This window comes from Erpetoichthys calabaricus, chromosome 1, assembly GCF_900747795.2.
Source record: "Erpetoichthys calabaricus chromosome 1, fErpCal1.3, whole genome shotgun sequence".
NCBI classification, from domain to species: Eukaryota; Metazoa; Chordata; class Cladistia; order Polypteriformes; family Polypteridae; genus Erpetoichthys; species Erpetoichthys calabaricus.
This window is the reverse complement of record NC_041394.2, coordinates 296866036-296888947: the sequence shown is the minus strand read 5'-3', so window position 1 is coordinate 296888947 and position 22912 is coordinate 296866036.

The following is a 22912-nucleotide window of genomic DNA, read 5'->3' as shown; positions in this document are numbered from 1 at the left end:
GAACACACAGTAACCCGAACTATTCTGAAGCGATGTTTGCACAATTTTGTGTGTTTGGTATCTCACACCCTCATACACCTTTATCATAAGAGCATTAAGCATCCCTTATCTACGATGGAGCATTCGATCAGAAGAAATATGAAGCTGGTTTAAAATTAAAAGTTGTTTAGAAATTGGTAATTGTGTCTGAGAAACTGGTGCGAGATTGCAGGAAGCAATAAGATGTAAAAAATAAAAAGTAAGTATTTTTGAACAGGCGTATAAGACGGGGTCTGATTTTATGATGGATTTTATGGGTTTCAAGACTCGACTTATACGCGAGTATATACAGTATATACATTAACTGAAAATTCCATAGGGGGTGGGGCAAAACCTGTTATTTGTAAACAGGTTCAAGGTACTTTAATCTTTTAAGTTCTACTTAAGCCTCCTTTGGCCAATACAGATTTGCAGTGTCCTTAGCCTTGTGCATTGTTTATTTGCGCCCTTTTACTCTGGCTCTTTGGTTAGACTTGTGGTCTTCTCTGCTCTTTCATTTAATGTGCTTTATTAAATTTTAGTTCTGACTTCAGATTTCATTTTACTTTGTTTACCTTTTTCGCTTTCCTTTTGTAACTTTCTTTTTTAATGTTTGTATTTAGATTTTGACATTTTTCATAACTTCTTCATTATTGAATTTTTATGTTTTGAATTTTGGATTTCAAACCTACTAAATGTTTATGGACATTTACAAATTTTTTTATTTGTTTAATAAAATGTCTTTATTATTGAGTTTTGTTGTGGGCATGGATTTATGTGACGGTTTCCCTCCTCTTTTGGCATTTGCCTTGTGCCAGATCACATGAAAGGAAACTCAACTCAGTTAACTCAGAAATTTAAACAGTATAAATAAGATAAATTAAATTTATGACATTCTGAAGAAGTGAAATGTTGGTCCTTCAACAGAAAAATTATAAAGGTGATACAAAGTAAAGAAAATATAAGTGGTTGTATGCAGAGCAGTGTCAGTTTTACCGAGGTGTTCTGTCTTGAATGCATATTCCTGTTCAAGAATCACACAGCACCACAGCATATGTAAATATCTTTGTGTGTTTTCTTAAAAAATATAATCACTGAAGTTTTAAACCAGATATTATGCAACAAACACTTGATGCATTAAAAGGTAATTAAATTCTCCTAGAAGTAACACAGGATTAGGGTGGTTGGGGTTCTTTCTTTAGGTACTTTGGTTTTAGACTTTCAAATTCTCTTTTACAATACTGATTTGAGAACCTGTGTTTTTCAGATATTATTATTGCTTACATGTAAAACAGGTTACACACATCAAACCAATTTTATAAAGGGAAAAAGGAATCAGACTCATAGCACAGCAAACCAAAACTACAAACACAAATAGCGTATCACTAAAGTTTATGACACTGCTGGTTACATTCACAGTATAATTTATGGAAAAAGAAATACGCAAAAATTCTTTATTAAATTTATGTTTCCTATCTGAAGGGTTGTATTTTTTACTTGAACCTATTTTTCACAGGGTACATACACAGCTAAAGCAATCTACCTAGATGGTGACCACATTTACATAGAAGACAACAGCCTTTCACACAATTCAGGACCCACAGCCAGTTGTAAGTAATGTGCACTATTTTGTGACATTTTTGATTATGTGTTTGTTTTTGTTTTTTTTTTTGTTTATTGAAATGCTGTTGCTTCCAGTATATCCAACTTGCCCATTACATGATTACATCAGACAGAGATGATCATATGACCCATTAGACATAGTCACAAGGAGGTCATATGTCACTGAAATGCGTAGTGACATGGTTTTTGTGGCCAACTTGAGACACTATGAAAGCAGATTTGCATTCATGGTCAAATTTGTCAGGTCCTGTTTTATGATTTGGATATTTGATTACTTAAATACTGCGGTGGGCTGCCGCCCTGCCCGGGGTTTGTTTCCTGCCTTGTGCCCTGTGTTGGCTGGGATTGGCTACAACAGACCCCCATGACCCTGTAGTTAGGATAGCGGTTTGGATAATGGATGGATGGATGGATGGCTGGATGGATTACTTACATATTGTGAAACAATTTTATCCTTCTGTACCTTAGTTTTTAAGAAATGTTGGGTGTTAATGCTGCTGTTTTCCTTCTTCATTAAGACAGTTACCTTTACAATTGTTTTTAATAGATCTGATGTGATAATTAATTAAAGGAAGACCACTGATGTCCATAGTAAGGTTCTCTGAGCATCAACTTTCACAGTACAATTCCTGCATAAGAAACTGCAGGAGGTATATTTGTCATGTGTAAAATGGGACAAATAAAACTTTTTCAGATTAAGGGAGAATATCTCCATTGGAGAAGATATACAGAAATATCCCAGGATCATGAGATATATCTGATCACTTTATGCATGATCCTCAATTAAGCGCTTCTGCGTCCAAGTAAGAGCTAGACATATACCAATAATTCCTAGCAACAAGAATACAACAATCAATCTGTAATATATCTTATTTAAAATGTAAAGTTGAATCTCAGATATAATTTGCTTTCTACAAAGAATCATGGCAGCTATATAGTTTTTCACAAATATGACTAACGTTTATAGGCATTGAGTTTTCATAGTTTGGAGAGGTTTTATCTCTTTTTATCAATTAATAGCCAATTACAGTGGTGGGGTCTTCACTCAGCTTTTCTGTATTGGTCACACAGATGTACTGTTTTTTTTACAATTTTAGAATCACATAAATGTTTTTCTTGCTTCTTAGCCTTTATTTTTCCTAATTGGTTTGACATATTTAATCTATTTAGAACTTCTAATGGTGTTCTGTTTGCATGTGGAGCACAGTTTGATATCTCTGTCTACTAGGATTTACACAACCACATTTTATGTAGGAGTAGCAATATAATTATTCCTCTGTCACTGAGAGATAAGAGAGCAGTTTTTTTGTGTAGGCCTAAGGCTTTTCTAATTCTAAGCACTTTCTTGTTATTAGAAACTCAGTTTAGTGATTTTCCTACGAGGAAAAATTGCCAGGCAAGCCAACCGTGTTATTTATTTATTTGCTTTACTTTGACACATTTACAAAGCAGTTCCTCAATCAGCCTTCCCCCTCCTGTTACTTTGTTCATTTAAAGCCATCATTGATATTATCATTGTATTACACTGATTCATCTTTACCTCTTTTCTTTTTCTTTTATTCGCATAAGGTTTCTGATCACCTGATCAACCTAAATGCAAATAATCTAATGCACCAACCTCTAAGAAAGAGGAGGTCCTAACAGGGTGCAAGGGAACTGTTACCTCTGGATCAGGTTAACCCAACAAACAGCAAAGACATTCTTTGGCCCACTTTTGGGCTTCTTCACTTATTTTAAGCCAATAAATTCTTTGTGTTGGAATTGCAAATGTTCTCGCCCAACTCAGATGTCATAATGAGTAATGGTATTATTACTCCCATGCAGGACAACAATTTGTTGACCTGTACTCAGTTCATACCAATTTTGTTCCAGATTACCATCTTTAACTTGAAAGCACATCCATTCCTGTTACAATTTTCAAGTTAGTAGTCTTTTGCCAGTCAATGGAAGGCAACTGTTGATTTGCAGCACATTTAACCCAACCCAGATAATAACTCCAAGTTGCAATTCATGCCAGTCAATTCAGCTCCACATTCTGTTTTCTTCCTACAATACTATATCTGAAGCTTGAAATAAGTACATATTTACTAATGCCCGTTCTGTCAAAGCACATCTGCATGTATGTTTTATAAGCCTAGACTGTACTTTGTTTCAAAATTGAAATTAGACAATTGTGCTGCTCCATACCTCCCAAGTTAGCAGCCTGTAAACTAAAAAGTGGATTGTTATCTATGAAACAGTAAAAGGGACACCCTTGAAAGAAATAATTTTTTAACAGTCTTTACAACTTTCTGATTCATCTTTTTCCAAATCATTAGAAACCCCATCTTGGCACACTATATGTCCCAGATGCTTTACCTCTGTTTGGAAGAACAGCCATTTCTGTGATTGTACCCACAGTCCATACTGTTGCAGCCACTCAAATACCCTTTCCAGATTACTGTATATAATTGTATATAAAAATCTGGGGAGTAAACAATTAAATCACAAGAGAGTCAAATACCTGTGTCCTTAGACAATGCTGCATGAGGTGCTGAATTGTGTCTAGAGCATTACATTGTCAAAAAGGCATACGTTCAAACTCTTCCATCCAAAGGGTGTAGAAAAAGCTGTTTTGTCCCTGTCCTGTGGATTTATTTTGACTTGCCAATATCCATTGGTGAGATCAAGAAAAGCAAATGGCCTTTTTGAAGCTTGTCAGTGTCTCTTTAATCCAAAGTAGAGGTAACAAATCTTTATATTTGACAACATTGAGCTATGATAATCAAAACAAAATCTCCGCATTTTGTCTGTCTTCCTCATCAGTAATACTGGAGCTGCCCAAGGACTAGAATTTTCACGAATAACTCCCTTTCCAACATCCCAGCCAATAACATCTGGAAATCTTGGTACAAGGTTATGAGAATAGGTCAAATGCTGCATCAGTTCAACCAAAATCTTTGTCATGCCTTGCAAAACCTGCTTTCTATCAATCAAAAAATTGTTTCATCTTATGTTGCTGTTCCAGGATAAAACTATGCAGTTCAAGATGGAACCTCTTTCTTACTATTCACCACTTCAATCATTTTTGCATCTACCTTAACTTCACTAGGCTTTACTTTGGTTAAATTAACATCCCAGTCATTCCATATCTTTTGAGGGTCTATAAGACTAACCCTTGCTAAGGGTTTCATTCACGCAATAGCACATGGAAGGTATAGGAGTGCCAGACTCAAATGAGACTCCTACCATGCTGAGCAAATATTAAGGTTTATCCCACCAGAATTGATGCTTCAGCTGGCATATTCTCCACCAGTAAAAAGGTTTGAAATCATTAACCATATAGTGGTTTCACTCAAGAGGAGGATTTAGACTGACCAGTTACCAGTTAATTGGTCTTTACCCAGGATCTGGCTTTTCCTTTCCTAAAAGACTAGTCTTCTGCATTAGGCTAGCACTTGTTCCCATACTGCTTCATCTGATCCTCCAGACCATCCTAGATTACCTTCTTTTGGAAATAGTTCCCAACAAGCAGAATTGGACATTCATTCCCAGAAACCCTTTTTTCAGTATCAATGCATTCATCTGTAACAATCAAAATAACCTTCCTCTCTTACTTGAATACTACTGACTATGAAATCCAGGACTAGAACACAAAAATGTAAAAAAATATTTAGAGCACACTAGGGAAGTAATAAAACATCAGTGCTTAATTATATAAAAGCAGTCACTAAGTACTTTTTGGGGTGGCTTTCTCCCTGTAAGATGAAATCCTCTATAACTACATTTCTCTGCTCCTCTGATGCTTTGGTCTATTACTACCTAAGGACTGCATGGTCAAAATAAAACTGGCCAGAAGTGGCCTTTCAGCTTGCATCCATAATCAATTCCATGTTACTGGTTAGCCATCCTAATGCTGTCTATGTAGGGCTACCACTGGCAGCACCACATATTCTTGCCCGTTTCCTATACCAACATACAGTAGTTGTTCTGAAGAGATTCTTACTGGAGGTCCTCCCCTGCACTTTTAGAAGGTTAAAGCACATTGGCCTATTCAGGCTTGATGGAATATCAGCTCTACTAATAAACTTATTTCTACTTAGTTTTAGCTGTCAAGAAGCCCAGGAATTCATCTGTACCAACCTCTCTTGGTTAAAACTGCATAAACTGCAAATAAAGTTCTCTAGATCTTTCAGGACCATTGTCAAAAGTACATCAGGTTTAGGAGTTTTGTTAGTTTTCAACACTCATGGATGCCTGCAACACATCTGACTATTCTATTTTAAAAGCCTTAAACACAGAGAACATTCAACTTTATGCCTGAGGTGTCCCATTTACTTTTTGTTTTGTAAAGGGTTGAGTGAAATATTTACTTATTTGTTATTGCTTGCTCATTTTCAATAATTTTTCCTTGTGCATCTCTAGGGTTTTTTTGCTGCAGTACTACAAAACACTTTTGTTATTTATCTTAGCTTCTATTGTAATTCTTTTTTTACACTTTGTCTTGTAATCTTTCAGATGCTTTTTTGATACCCAGCTGACATTTCCAGTAGTTCTCTGACTATCCACTGTAGTGCTATTTCTTCTTTTCCTTGTAGAATGGTCCTTTCAGTCTTGTGCTTTTAATAATGCCTTTGTTTTGGGAAAAATAGTAGCACAGTCAATAGCTTTGATAATGAAGAAGTGTTTTGTAGGTTCTTTCTTATTTTAATGAAGTCTGTTTTTTGAAAATTGGAAGTCACTGTTTTGATTGAACGTAACATTGGATTCTTAAATATACTAATTCAATTAAGGGGCACGGGTACAAGCACAGACAGCAGCATCAGGTGCAAGGCTGGAAGCAATAAATGCCCTTGGGAGTACTTACCCTGTAACTCCTTGGGCTAAAAACAGTCTCAATCAATCGGCTGGTTAGGCAATGGTATCAGGTCAGTTTCTCAGCAGTTCTGTCTGGAATGTTGCTCTTGCCAAAAATAATGCCTTCTTCCAGGAAGCCCAATCTTTTATGGAGAGTAAACCAGGCGTGGCTGAGTCAGTTGCCCTCACAGGGTGGAATCTGAGCACTGCAGAGAGAGAAGAAGATGGCAATGTTAGCTATGGGCAAAAGTAGGTTTACAGTTGTTCCTATGGAAAAAGACATACAGGATATGATTATTAAAATAGCTTTATTAACCTTCATTAAATCAAAAGAATCTCACAATGGCATAATGCACTTAGATACAATCTTGTAAATGCTCAAATTACCTAAAAGATAAATCATAAATAAGAATATGAAATAATAACAACAAGAAGAAAAATAAGAACATAAATAATACAAATAAATAATACAAAAATTGATAAATAATAATAGAAATGATAAACTCTGTGTTTTGCATACTCACAACTGTAAACTACTTTTGCCCACCCTGTATATATATATATATATATATATATATATATATATATATATATATATATATATATATATATATGCACAAATTTATGTAAACACACTATGTACATTTACATATTTGTCTGATGCCTACATTGCTAACATTTCTTTTGGTTTTCCATTTGGAGCACAGGCAGGTTGTGACTTTCTTATGGTCACACAGTGTCAGTAGCAGGATTTGAACCCACAACCACAGGGTTTGAAGTTCAAAGCCTTAACCACTACACAACCACTGCCTAATATATATATAGTGTGTATGTATTGTATGTATTTTTTTTAATATTTTCTGAACAATAACTTTATTCCCAATATTTTAAAAGAGTGTGACATGAAGATGTTGTACTATAGAACTTGATTCAGCTATATTTTCAGATGCACATAATCGTACAACTAGTAATCCAGCTTTATTTATTTATGCATTATTTATACCATTTTGAAACAAATTTGACAGATAATCGCTAAGGAAATGTGTTACTGAATATAAAGTCACTATGGTGTCATATTAAGGCAAAGACTATTGCTTAGGTTTATGAGATTATTCCATGTCTGTAAACATAAAGACTTCAAAAATAGATGGCAATTTGGCAGGTGGAGAATTTATCAGCAAATGATTCAATTCTCTACCTGTGGCAATGCTATAAGACATGAGAATTCTGGAAAATAAATGGACAGATGGGAAAAAACAAGAACTCTTAGATCCAAGTAAACATTTATTTTTAGTTTTTAAAATGTGTTGTTCAATTCAGTCTCATGCCCATGCAATCCAGTTCAGGGTCACACGGGGTCTAAGCCTATCCTGGAAGCACTGGGCTGTAGTCCTCATTTTCATTCATTCATATATATATATATATATATATATATATATATATATATATATATATATATATATATATATATATAGTGGCAAGCGGCTGGGGGTGTTACCCAGCCGGGACACCCGGAAAGACCGGACCACGAGAGGGCTGCCGCCCTGGATGATATGGGGACCACGGGAACAGAGCTAGGGGCCCATGGTCACCGTCAGGGGGCGCCCAGATGATTAGGGAGCCCTGGCCCTCAGCATTCCACCACACCTGGAAGTGCTGGAGGGAAGAGGACCAGGGACACCCAGAGTGCTTCCAGGTGCACAGCCGGCACTTCCGCCAGACCGGGGAGTGCCGGCAGTCACTCACTGGGAAGCACCTGGAGCACATCCGGGTGGATATAAAAGGGGCCGCCTCCCTCCATTCTATGACTGGAGTCGGGAGTGGAGAAAAACGGAGTCTTGGGAGAGAGGAGTGGAGGTGGACCTGAGGAAGGCAGTGTGAAGGAAGGCCTGGACTTTGGGGAAATACTCGGGCTGTGTGTGTCGTCTTTGTAAATAGAATTATGTATAATAAACGTGTGTTGGGTAAACCATTGGTGTCCGCCTGTCTGTGTCTGGGCCATGCTCCACAATATATATATATATATATATATATATATATATATATATGTATATATTGTAACAGTAGGGGGCACTAGTGCTCCCTTGAACCCTCAGGTACCACGCCAAACACCAGGTAAAAGTATAATAATTCTTATATTTATTATAATATTGTGCACTAAGCACCCTCCACTCCACACTACACATACATACAATAAATCAATAATCAATCACCAATACAATTCTCAATCCTCCTCTCCCAGACACTTAGCCACCCTTCCTCCCAGCTCAGCTCAGTGTCTGGGCTTTCCCACAGTCCTTTTATATCCCCTGACCTGGAAGTGATTCCAACCCTGCAGTCCCTGATTTGCTATCCCTTCCGGGTCAGATTAAAAGTCCTTTTCTTCATCCCGGAAGCACGTCTTTCCTTCTGGTCATATGATCAGGACGCACTTCCGGGTTATAGGGCACATATAAGTCCTTGAGCCTCCCTGCAGCGTCCTCTGGTGGGCCCCACGATGTCCAGCAGGGTTGGGAATAAAAACTCCATTGTCCATGATTCCCTGCTGGTCTTCGGGGCACTCCCATGCTACAGGGAGGGCTCCATCTAGCGGCTTGGGGGTATTGGCCGGGATGAACAGCCGGCCATCTCCCACAATATATATATATATATTGTAACAATAAAGATCACAAGACATTGCAAAGGTTTGGGGCAGCCACCTGTATAATTGTTCCTGGCTGCAAAACTTCTTAATAATCAGATCCATGTTCACACTATTCAGTTCAAAACAGAACTAACTCAATATTAATAAAATGGCGGCTTTAAAGGCCATTACAGGAAGTGATGTCATCAGGACCGGAACCGGAAGTGACGTCGTTGGCTGCCCCAGAGCCGGGCGGGATTTCCCTAAAATGGTCTGTAAGAGATCAAGAGGGAGAATTAGTGCACTTCACCACCCCTTGGTCCGGCGTGGAATTACATGTATTCGAGCCCTTTACTTGCCTCCTAAACACACGTGTGTGACAGTACCCCCTGGGTCGGGCGTCCTGCACCGAGAGGTTGTGAATGCGAGAAAGAGCATCAGCATTGGAATGGAGAGAACCCTTCTGATGAACGAGCGAGAACTTATAAGGTTATAGATCAAGGAACCACCTAGTGACTCGCAGGTTCGACTCCGTGTGCAGGGCCATCCACTGTAAAGTTGCATGGTCCATGACAAGTGTAAACTCATGACCCAAGAGGTAATACCTCAACTGTGTAATCACCCATTTAATCGCAAGAGCCTCTCTCTCCACCGCCGCATACCTGGTTTCCCGATCCAGCAGTTTCCGGCTAAGGAACATGACAGGGTGTTCAGCACCATTGATGCTTTGGCTCAGCACTGCTCCTAGGCCTGTGTCCGAAGCGTCTGTCTGGAGGATAAAAGGAAGCGAAAAGTCAGGTGCTTTCAGAACAGGTGCTGACGTCAGGGCCTTTTTCAAGTCACTGAATGCAGCTTCTGTCGTATCAGTCCATACCACAATGTTAGGAGCCCTCTTCTTTGTTAAATCACTCAAGGGCACAGCTCTCATCGAAAAGCGTAGCACAAACCGGTGATAGTACCCAGCTAGACTGAACAATGCTTGGACATGCCGCTTGGTACGCAGACGGGGCCATTTCAAAATGGTATCAATTTTAGAGCACTGTGGCTTTACAGTACCACGGCCCACCAGGTAGTCCAAGTATTTGGCTTCTTTCAACCCAAAAAAACATTTTTTTGGATTGATACGAAGACCGGCCTCACCCAGTGTCCAAAATACCGCTCGGACGTGCTGTAGGTGTTCCTTCCATGTGCTGGAATAGATGACAACGTCATCCAGGTAGGCAGCACTATATGTGTTATGGGGTCGGAGCACTTTGTCCACCAGACGCTGGAAAGTCGCTGGAACCCCATGTAACTCGAATGGAAGTACACGATACTGCCAGTGCCCGCTAGGGGTGCTAAACGCGGTTTTAACCTTTGCGGAGTCCATTAAAGGAACCTGCCAGTACCCCTTGGTCATGTCAAGAGTGGTCAAAAATTCTGCTGGTCCGAGCCTCTCAAGGAGGTCGTCCACTCGAGGCACAGGATAAGCATCAAATTGTGAAACCTGATTAAGTCGACGGAAGTCATTGCAAAACCTCCAACTTCCATCAGGCTTACTAACCAAGACTATTGGGCTGGACCTGGAATTATAACTTTCCGCTATGACTCCTAAGTCCAGCATACGCTTGATTTCAACTTCCACTTCTGCCTTCTTTGCCTCGGGAAGCTGATAAGGGTGTTCTCGGACTATAACCCCAGGTTCGGTCACAATGTCGTGGGCAATCAGAGAGGCCCTTCCAGGTTTTTCATCAACCACCTCCTGGACAGACGAGATAACTGCTTTGAGCTCTTGCCTCTGTCAGGTACTCAGATTAGGGTCGAAGTTAAGTGGGTTGGTCTGAGCAAAGAATGAGCGGGGCTGACCGGAGGAGGGATAAGGGTGCCTTTCCTTCCACAGTTTCAGCAGATTCACATGATATATCCTCTCGCTCGGCCGACGATTGGGTTGTTTCACCAAATAGTCGACGAGCCCTTTCCTCTCCTTAACGTCATATGGTCCTTGCCAGTGGGCAAGTAATTTAGAATGTGAGGTGGGAACCAACACCATGACCCAATCCCCCGGTTAGAACTCCCGGAGCTTCGTGCCATAGTCATAATAGAGGGCCTGAGCTGCTTGCGCCTCTTCCATGTGACTTTTTAATATAGGTCGAATTTTCTCAAATTTATCGCGTAATTGAGCGATACATTCCAAAATATTAGTTGAGGGAAGAGCCTCTCCTTCCCAACCTTCCTTTAGAATGTCTAATATGCCCTGGGGTTGTCATCCATATAATAATTCAAAGGGTGAGAACCCCGTCGAGGCTTGAGGGACTTCCTGATAGGCAAAGAGTACGAGGGGGAGGAGTTGATCCCAATTCCTTCCATCCCCACTGACCACCTTGCGAAGCATGTGTTTGAGAGTTTAATTGAACCTCTCTACTAGACCATCGGTTTGAGGATGATACACCGCGGTCTTTTAAGTGCTTTATTTTGAATAACTTAGCCGTTTTCCTGAACGTCTCTGAGGTAAATGGCGTTCCTTGGTCCATCAGGACTTCTTTAGGAATTCCAACACGCGCACATACTCCTACTAGTTCCTGTGCGATGGATTTAGAGTTAGCTGAGCGCAACGGAAGCTGGGCTCAGGTACTCTCCCACCTGATCATGATTCAGGTACGGTCCCGTTTTCTCCTGGGTTGTTTCCATCCTGCCGACTACGCCACTGTAACAATAAAGATCACAAGACATTGCGAAGATTTGGGGCAGCCACCTGTATAATTGTTCCTGGCTGCAAAACTTCTTAATAATCAGATCCATGTTCACACTATTCAGTCCAAAACAGAACTAACTCAATATTAACAAGATGGCAGCTTTAAAGGCTATTACAGGAAGTGATGTCATCAGGACCGGAACCGGAAGTGACGTCGATGGCTGCCCCATAGCCGGGAGGGATTTCCCCAGAATGGTCTGTAAGAGATCGAAAGGGGAGAATTAGTGCACTTCGCCACCCCCTGGTCCGGCATGGAATTACATGTATTCGAGCCCTTTAGTGGCCTCCTAAACACGCGTGTGTGACAATATACATATATATATATACATATATATATATATATATATATTGTATATATTCAGTAATCCCTTCAGCACACTGTTTACTGTATACAGTCAGGCCACTTCTTTTGACTAAGTGTTCCAAGTGACATCAGTTGCTTTCTTATGAAGGATCTCTGTTGAATAAAAAGGTGCACTATACATAAATTAAAGTTCAGGTTTCAATAGGAGAAAGAATGTCCAGAGAGTAAATTAAATATTTATTATAATATGCAGCGAATTCTGTAGTGGATGAATGAAAGCCCCAAAAAGGTTTTATACTAATAATGGAGGCACGATCAGTGTTGAGAGTTTTTATTTTTATGAAAGAAAATTATAAGATAAAATATTTTCAGTATTTTCCAACCTGCTATATCCTAACACAGGGTCACGGGGGTCTGCTGGAGCCAATCCCAGCCAGCACAGGGCGCAAGGCAGGAACAAATCCCGGGCAGGGCGCCAGCCCATGGCAGGGCACACACACACCCACACACCAAGCACACACTTGGGACAATTTAGGATCGGCAGTGCACCTAACCTGCATGTCTTTGGACTGTGGGAGGAAACCAGAGCACCCGGAGGAAACCCATGCAGACATGGGGAGAACATGCAAACTCCACTCAGGGAGGACCCGGGAAGCAAACCCAGGTCTCTTTACTGCGAGGCAGCAGCGCTAACACTGCACCTCAGCGCTGCTCATAAAATATTTTATTTAAGCTAATTAATCTAAAATGTTAAAATTCCACACTGTAATAATGTAAACAAGCTCATTGAGCTCATAGAGACATCTAGGACAGCCTCGCGTACTACTTACGCTCATTCAGGAAGTGGTCCCCTGAGGCAGAGCAGGCTCTGAGAGACTGCTTTGGAACTACGGACTGGGATATCCTGCAGGGATCACATAGTGAGAACATTGAGGAGGTTGTTGACTGCAGTACTGACTACATCAACTTCTGTATGGACATTGTAGTTCCAGTAAGAACAGTACACTGCTATGCTAACAACAAGCCATGGATTACAAGTGACATCAAGGGCCTTTTGAACCAGAAGAAAAGGGCTTTTAAAGGTGGTGATCAGCATGAGCTCCAGCGCGTGCAGAAGGAACTCAGAGTCCAGCTCAGGGCGGCGAAGGAGCAGTACAGGAGAAAGCTGGAGCAGAAGTTGCAGAATAACAGCATGAAGGAAGTGTGGGATAGGATGAAGATCATCACTGGCTGCAGCTCGAAGTGGGGTGCCACCATCGAGAGAGACGTGAAGAGAGCAAACCAAATGAACAACTTCTTTAACAGGTTTGACCACCCTAACCCACTCTCACCTTGGAGTACTACACCCTCCACCCATCCTTCTGCTGATACCAGCATAGGAGAGACATCCCCACCCACAATTACAGCAGCGCAGGTGAGCAGAGAGCTGAGGAGACTTCGTGCCAGTAAAGCAGTGGGTCCAGATGGAGTATCGTCACGACTGCTGAAGGTCTGTGCGCTGGAGCTGGGGAATCCTCTACAGGGCATCTTCAACCTGAGCCTGGAACAGGGGAGAGTCCTGAGGCTTTGGAAAACATCTTGTATCACCCCAGTCCCAAAGGTATCATGTCCTAGTGAGCTGAACGACTTCCGGCCTGTCGCTCTGACGTCACATGTGATGAAGACCATGGAGCGGCTGCTGCTTCACCACCTGAAGCCACAGGTATGCCACGCCCTCGACCCTCTGTAGTTCGCATACCAGGAGAAGGTGGGAGCGAAGGATGCCATCATCTATATGCTACACTGATCACTCTCCCACTTGGACAGAGGCAGTGGTGCTGTAAGAATTATATTTCTAGACTTCTTTGGCACCTTCAACACCATCCAACCTCTGCTCATTAGGGACAAGCTGACAGAGATGGGAGTAGATTCATACCTAGTGGCATGGATCGTGGACTATCTTACAAACAGACCTCAGTATGTGCGTCTCGGGGACTGCAGGTCTGACATTGTGGTCAGCAACACAGGAGCGCCGCAGGGGACTGTACTTTCTCCGGTCCTGTTCAGCCTATATACATTGGACTTCCACTACAACTCGGAGTCCTGCCACGTGCAAAAGTTCGGTGACGACACTGCTATCGTGGGCTGCTTCAGGAGTGGGCAGGAGGAGGAGTATAGGAACCTCATCAATGACTTTAAATGGTGTGACTCAAACCACCTACACCTGAACACCAGCAAAACCAAGGAACTGGTGGTGGATTTTAGGAGGCCCAGGCCCCTCCTGGACCCCATGATCATCAGAGGTGACTGTGTGCAGAGGGTACAGACCTATAAATACCTGGGAGTGCAGCTGGATGATAAATTGGACTGGACTGCCAATACTGATTCTCTGTGCAAGAGAGGACAGAGCCGGCTATACTTCCTTAGAAGACTGGCGTCCTTCAACATCTGCAATAAGATGCTGCAGATGTTCTATCAGACGGTTGTGGCGAGCGCCCTCTTCTATGCTGTGGTGTGCTGGGGCGGCAGCATAAAGAAGAGGGACGCCTCACACCTGGACAAACTGGTGAGGAAGGCAGGCTCTATTGTAGGCACGGAGCTGGACAGTTTGACATCTGTGGCAGAGCGACAGGCGCTAAGCTGGCTCCTATCAATTATGGAGAATCCACTGCATCCACTAAACAGTGTCATCTCCAGACAGTGGAGCAGCTTCAGCAACAGACTGCTGTCATTGTCCTGCTCCACTGACAGACTGAGGAGATCGTTCCTCCCCTAAAGTATGCTACTCTTCAATTCCACCCGGGGGGGTAAATGTTAACATTATTCAAAGTTATTGTCTGTTTTTACCTGCATTTTTATTACTCTTTAATTTAATATTATTTTTTGTATCAGTATAATAATAATAATAATAATTCATTACATTTATATAGCGCTTTTCTCAGTACTCAAAGCGCTATCCACACAGGGAGGAACCGGGAAGTGAACCCTCAATCTTCCACAGTCTCCTTACTGCAAAGCAGCAGCACTACCACTGCGCCACCTGTGAGGACAGTATGCTGCTGCTGGAGTATGTGAATTTCCCCTTGGGATTAATAAAGTATCTATCTATCTATCTATCTATCTATCTATCTATCTATCTATCTATCTATCTATCTATCTATCTATCTATCTATCTATCTAACTGATGTCACACACGTGCACATGGGAGGCAGCTAAAGAGTTCAAAAGAGGACAATTCCACGCCAGGCCAGGGGGTGGCAGAGTGCAATAATCCTCTCTCTATTATCTCTGCAGACCAAACAAGGGAAATCCTGCCTGGGTCTGATGACTTCACTTCTGGTTCCTTTGCCAATGATGTCACTTCCCGATCCTGTGCCGATGACATCACTTCCGGGTCCTGGGCAGATAATGTCACTTCTGGTTCCTGTTTTGATGACATCACTTCCCCTTATCCGCCTTAAGACCCCCACCAACTACCTTCAGTTCTGTTTTGGGCTGCAGCAGTAGAAGCATTGCTCCGCCTCTTGAACCCTCAGGTACCACTCTAAACGCCAGGTAAAAGTACAATTCTTTTTTATTGTACTATAACACAGTGCACCAAGCACCTTCCACTCCACACTATTCATATAATAATAAACTCTAATCACAATACAATTCTCTTTCCTCCTCGCCCAGACACTTCGCCCTCCTACCTCCCAGCTCAGCTCAATGTCTGGGCTTACCCATGAGTCCTTTATACCCCCTGACCCGGAAGTGGTTCCTGCCCAACAGTCCACAGTTCCTTATTCCTTAAGGGTCAGGGTAAACAGTCCTTTTCTTCACCCCGGGAGCACGTCGTTTCTTCCCATCACGTGACCATGACGTATTCCCGGGTTATAGGGCACATACAAGCCTACGAGCCCCCCTACAGCGACACCCGGTGGCCCCCAAGGTATCCAGCAGGGCTGCGTATAAAAACTACATAGTCCATAAGGCCCTGCTGGACCTCGGGGCACGTCCATGCTGTCCGGAGAGCTCCTCCTGGCGGCCTGGGGGTGAGGGCCGGAGTAAGAAGCTGGCAATCCTCAACAGGGCTCAAACCTGTACACAACTGTGGACCTTATTTTGATAGTTTGAGGGTGTGATACACCAGTGTTGGTAGATTAAGTTCCTAGTAAAAAAAAAAAGTTTGAGAAACAAAAGACAAATAAATCAAAGCACCAGGTACAGATTTACAAAGAAATTCTGGCAGAGCCGCCTGATTCAAGTAAAAATACTCTCTTGCCACAAGTTAATTCATGGATAAACAAGGCTTTATTATTTAGGGAACAAACATTGGGCAAAATAGCTGTAAGAGTGATCCTGGAGATTTGACTTAAATAAATTAAATTAAGAAAGCTTTGTATTGTGTATTTACAATTGATACATGTTAATATTCCAGCCAGAAAAGTAATAAATTGTTCATTGTCATTTGGTGCTATGATAAATATAATGTAGGTGGTGTAGAATGTCCAGAGACTGGGCCTAAGCAAAAACAGAGGGAATGGATTTGTAGCACGGCCTAAGCAGCAGGAATTCATAAGATGAATATTATCTAAGCATTTTACCTGCAGGACAATGAGCTACACCAAAAACATGGTGCATCCAGTAGTGAGACAAATACAGTCCGTGAGATCTAATGAATCCAACTGGCAAAAACACTCACAGATTAGACTCCTTTCATTCACAAGACCACTCCAAGGCCTGTAGGTGCATATAGTAATATCAGAAGTGGAACTCAGGCCAGAAAGACTAGAAACAAGTAGAATCACAAGTATGCCCAAAGGTAAAGGAAACAGTAGAGTCAGGCAGAAACAGACAATATCCACAATAAAGTATAAAAACAAAAAAAAACAACAACAACAACATTTATTTATATAGCACATTTTCATACAAAAAGTAGCTCAAAGTGCTTTACATAATGAAGAAAAGAAAAATAAAAGACAAAATAAGAAATTAAAATAAGGCAACATTAGTTAACATAGAAAAGGAGTAAGGTCCGATGGCCAGGGGGGACAGAAAAAACAAAAAAAAAACTCCAGACAGCTGGAGAAAAAAATAAAATCTGCAGGGATTCCAGGCCACGAGACTGCCCAGTCCCCTCTGGGCATTCTACCTAACATAAATGAAATAGTCCTCTTTGTAATTAGGGTTATCACGGAAGGCCTTGATGATGATGGTCATGCAGACCTCTGGCTTTTAATCCATCACTGTTGGGACATCACGGTGCTATGAGTAGATGGTGGTGGCACAAGCCACCACCAAAAGGACACCGGAAAAGGAAACAGAAGAGAGAGCAGGGGTTAGTACAGATTTTAGAGACACCATGAATAGTTATTATAATGAATTGGATATACAGAGTATCAGGATTAAATTACAGTGAAGTTATGAGAAGGCCATGTTAAAATAATGTGTTTTCAGAAGTTTTTTAAAGTGCTCCATTGTATTAGCCTCGCGAATTCCTATTGGCAGGCTATTCCAGATTTTAGGTGCATAACAGCAGAAGGCCGCCTCACAACTTCTTTTAAGTTTTGCTCTTGGAATTCTAAGGAGACACTAATTTGAGGTTACGATTTGGAATATAAGATATCAGACATTCCGATATATAAGATGGGGCGAGATTATTTAAGGCTTTATAAACCATAAGCAGAATTTTAAAGTCAATCCTGAATGACACAGGTAACCAATGTAGTGACATCAAAACTGGAGAAATGTACTCGGATTTTCTTTTCCTGGTTTGGATTCTAGCAGCTGCATTCTGCACTAGTTGCAAATGATTTATGTCTTTTTTGGGTATTCCTGAGAGGATTGCGTTACAGTAATCTAGCCGACTGAAAACAAACGCATGAACTAATTTCTCAGCATCTTTCAATGATATAAGAGGTCTAACTTTTGCTATGTTTCTTAAGTGAAAAAATGCTGTCCTAGTGATCTGATTAATATGCTATTGTGGACACTTTTTCTATGGTGTCGTTTCTCGTGACTGAAGACAGAGAGATATATTTAAAGTTAGTAAAAAATCTTTTATTCAAACACATCAGGCAAAGGTAAAGTGACAGAGAAGCGCAGTCCTAGGACACCGCCCTTCATCTGCCCCCCGGCCAGGGTATCCCAAAGTTTTTATAGCGCTTTGTCTTGTGATTTTAATTACACAAGTACTGCAAAACAACAACAACGGTTAGTTCCTTAAAACAATATATAAAAGCTTAGCTTTTTCTTATATCTCTAACTAAGCATTTTCTTACAGTCTCCAATATTGGCCAAAAGACAAATGTTACGTACCCCCTGCGACCTTGTGACTTCTTCACCCTGTCTCATTTACTTTGAGGAAGTTAACCAAGAAAACAGTTTGAATCATATAGAAACTGATTTTGTTGAGCCCTTGCACAATATATTTTTGTCAGTTCATAGCCAGAGCTTGCAAGCATTGCTGAAATGAAAGTTTTTAGTCACCAAATACTCAGAGTACAAGGTGCTCAGGAGAACATCTGTCTTCTGCACTCCCCCTTTTTGAACAGACAAAAATATAGGTTAGATAGGAGCAGACCGGGAAAGAATAGGAGAAGGGGAAGGAGTAGAAGTAGAGGTGGAAGAGAATTGGAGCATTCGCTCCTCGTGTAACATATAAGCCTTAGCCATGGAAGCAGTGAAATATTTGGACACAGTAGAAAAGGAGGATGAAAGAGTAGAAACATTCATTATTTTAACAAGAGTTTGTTGTGAATCAGGAGGAAAGGTAGAAGAAAGCTGGCAAGTTTTAGTAGCATGGGAATTATTAGTAACCTTAATTTGAAAAAAATCCTAGTGGATCAGAACCACTTGCGTATGCAGCTAAAACATAAGTTCCTGAATCCTGTGAAGAGGGATCTTTTAAAGTAATAATCAAAGGGTTACAATGGTTCTCAGCACAGTCATGAGGGGCGTGTCCTTTTATAATAGAAAATCAAGTCTTTAGGCCATACTGTGTGGCCTGCCAGGGTTCATAACCCCAGTCGTGTGGTCCTGTATTTGCAAACACATCACTCCAGAAGGCACATTCAGAGTCAGATGAATCAAAACTTGAATCATAGTCATAATAAGGGTAGCTCACAGACATATTTTGTCAAACTCTTCCCATTGTTCTTGTTTGCCACTACAGGGGACAATTACACAAAAGTCAACCTGGAATGAGGCAGTCTTCCCCACCTGGAAAGTCAATGTCACTCGTAAATTGGATAATGGAAGGAAGAACAGTAAAACTGTAATCAAAATGAGTATGAATGTTAGGGATGCCATCTTTTGCAGTGTGAAGCGTGAATCCAGGCAGGCAATCCTTCAACTTTCACAGCGTGTGGCGTGGACAGAAGAACTTGGAACGGTCCTCTCCACCTAGGCTGATGCCAGTGTTTCCTCCGAGTGTCTCGAACCAGGATCCAGGTGCCCAAGGGAATTGGTGAATCTTTAGAAGGTGGGCTGGTCCTCCAGGCCTGATTAACCTGCTGGTGGACTTCCTTCAATGAGGTTCGGAGACCTGCAAGACTAGAGAGAAGATCATTGTCCACAGTATGCAAACTCACATTACCATGGGACGTCCGGTCAGAATTTCAAACGGCGATAGTCCCAATTGGCGGTGTGTCCGTCCTCTCAATCCCATTAAAGCCAAGGGTAGTGCATCCGGCCATGATAAATTAGTTTGTTCACAAATTTTTGCGAGCTTAGCTTTTAAGGTGCCATTGCATCCACTTTGGGGATGGTATTTACAATAATAGTGCACATTGATTTGGAGCCAGGTAGTTAATTCATTTATAATGGAATTCACAAAGTGAGTGCCATTATCTGTTTGCAACTTTTGAGGGATACCCCATTTTGGAATAATCTCTTTAATTAGTGCTTTAGCTACTGTTTTGGCATCATTGTGTTTTGAAGGGAAAGCTTCTACCCATCGGGAGAACACATCAACAATTACTAGACAATAACGGTAACCTTTAGACGGTGTTAGTTCAATGAAATCCATTTGGAGATGTTCAAACGGACCCATTGGGTTAGGGGTAACGGCGGGACTTACCTGGGTGCCCTTTCCTACATTAAACTTCTGACATAATGCACAGCGTCTGCAAAATTGCTCTGCATATGTAGAGAAACTTACAGCTTCCCAATGTTTTTCAGCATCTCGAACCATGGCATCTCTACCTGCGTAATCGAGACCATGGGCTATTTTTGCCATTCCTGGGAAAGAGGCTTTTGGGAGAAAAGGTTTGTTAGTGTGTTTATGAGTCCAGACTCCATCAGAAAGGGATCCTTCTTTGGACCATTTTCTTTTTTCGATGTCCGTGGCTGCACTCTGTAAAGAAATAATTTGGTTATCAGGGCCCTGGTCATTTCTCTGTTGGAATAAAGAAATTGGTGTGCTATTATATGCAGCCTTTTTAGCAAAGTGGTCAGCTAATTCATTTCCTTTGCTAACAGGATCCTGTTTTCCTGTGTGGGCTTGACATTTAACAATTGCTAGCTTCGATGGTTTGGTTATGGCTTCTAAAAGAGATTCGATCAATTTCTGATGTTGTATGGGTTTGCCAGTACTGGTCTTAAATCCCCTTAGTTTCCATAATGCTCCATGATCATGGCAGACTCCAAAAGCATACCTGGAATCTGTATAAATTGTTACGATCTTTCCTTCGGACAGCTGACACGCTCGAGTGAGTGCTATGAGTTCAGCTGCTTGTGCACTTAAGCTTGATGGAATTCGATTTGCTTCCAGCAGGCGGTCCCCTTGGACCACTGCATAACTGGTCGAGGGTGCTCCGTTTTCTAATCTTAAAGAGCATCCATCCACAAAAATTATTTCTCCAATTTCGAAGGGTGTTTCCTGTAGATCTACTCTAGGTTTTACAACCTTTGCTATTTCATCATGACAATTATGTGGCTCACCTTCATTTTCGGTTGGAAGGAGGGTGGCAGGATTTAAAGTGGAGCATCTTTCTATTGTAACATTTGACAAAGTACAGAGTACATTCTGATAGTGTATTGCCCTAGCAGTGGTGAGATGCGAGGTTTTAGCCTGTATTAATATGGAATGTACAGCATGAGGTACTTGTACTGTAAGGGGGCTCATGAGAACTACATCCGTGCTTGCTAATACAGCTTCTGTTGTTGCAGCCACAGCACGAAGGCACGGAGGAAGCGCTGCGGCTACTGGATCCAGTTTTTTAGAAAAATAGGCCACTGGTCTCTGTTTATTCCCATGCAGCTGCGTTAATACTGCATTCATGAATCCCTGCTTTTCGTCCACGAACAAAGTGAATGGACGAGAATGATCAGGTAAACCAAGCGCAGGCGCAGAAAGAAGAGCAGTTTTTTAAGTCACGGAGAGCCTTCTCAGCCTGTTCATTCCATTGGACCTGGCCCGAAAGAGGAACGCCAGGTGTATTAGCCAATTGTTGCAACGGCTGTGCTCTTTCAGTAAAATTTAAAACCCATTGTCTGCAGTAGCCTAGAATGCCCAATACAGACATGACCTGCTGTTTTGTGACAGGTCTGGGAAGATTTTGAATGGTGTTAATGCGATCGCTAGAGAGAGCTCTTGTTCCACAAGTGATGTCATGACCTAGGTACTTTACAGTTGTTTGAATTAACTGCAGCTTAGCTTTAGAAACTTTATGGCCATTGTCCCCCAGATACAACAATAACTTCTGGGTATCTCGTGCACAGTCCTCTTTATTATTGCTACATAGCATTATATCATCTACATACTGTATTAATATACTACCTCTGTCCGGCCAAAAGCCTTCTAAATTTTGAGCAAGGGCTTGTCCATATACACAAGGGGCTTCAGTGTATCCCTGAGGCATGACGTTCCATGTCCAGCGGCAGTTTTGAAAAGTAAAAGCAAACCAAAATTGAGAATCAGGGTGTACAGGAATGGAAAAGAAAACATTGGCTAAATCAATCACTGAAAAATAACGAGCAGAGGGAGGGATTGTAGAAAGAATAGTGGAAGGGTTAGGGACGATAGGAGCCCTAGGGAAGATGGCAGAATTGACTTGTCGCAAATCTTGCACGAAACGCCATGAACCATCAGCCTTTTTTACAGGTAAAATAAGGGAATTAACTGGAGAGTATTTAATTGGAATAATGGCACCGCGTTTTACGAGATCAGAATGTACGGCGGAAATGCCAGCCTCTGCTTCGGGAGACAGAGGATACTGGGCACGGTGCGGGCGGAAGGAGGATTTTGGGTAGATCACCAGAGGCTCACAATGGGCTATCCTTCCATAATCATTCATTCCCTGTGACCACAGTGAATCAGGGAGCATAGATAACCAAGAAGGGGAAGTGGTTTGCAATGAAAAAGCAAAAGAGGAAGGACGGCACAAAGCACGATTTTCTAAAAAATCAGTTTGAAGCACCACTTTAGTTATCAAATGGTCTGAAGTATCAAAAATACCTGGAGCAACAGGTAACCAATCTGTTCTATTAAGACATTGTTCTACCCATGGTCCTATTTCCACCCATTTAACAGTGCGTGATTTGGCTAAGGAAATATGAGGCACTGAGCCGCCTAGATAGAAAATATTCTGTGAGCATGTGAGATGGACAGACGCAGCTGCCTTTGTGGATGAAATAAAAATACAGGGGATGTGAAGGGTTTCGGGGCAAGTACCTGAAGTAAGGAAAGATTCTAGCCAGGGGGTGTCTACTTCTGTAGGAAAATATTGGGCAGTGCAATGTAAGGTGTCAGGGACTTGGAGATGGGGAAAAAGACAGGAGGGAAAAGAGTGTAGGGCTTTGAGGAGAATGGAGT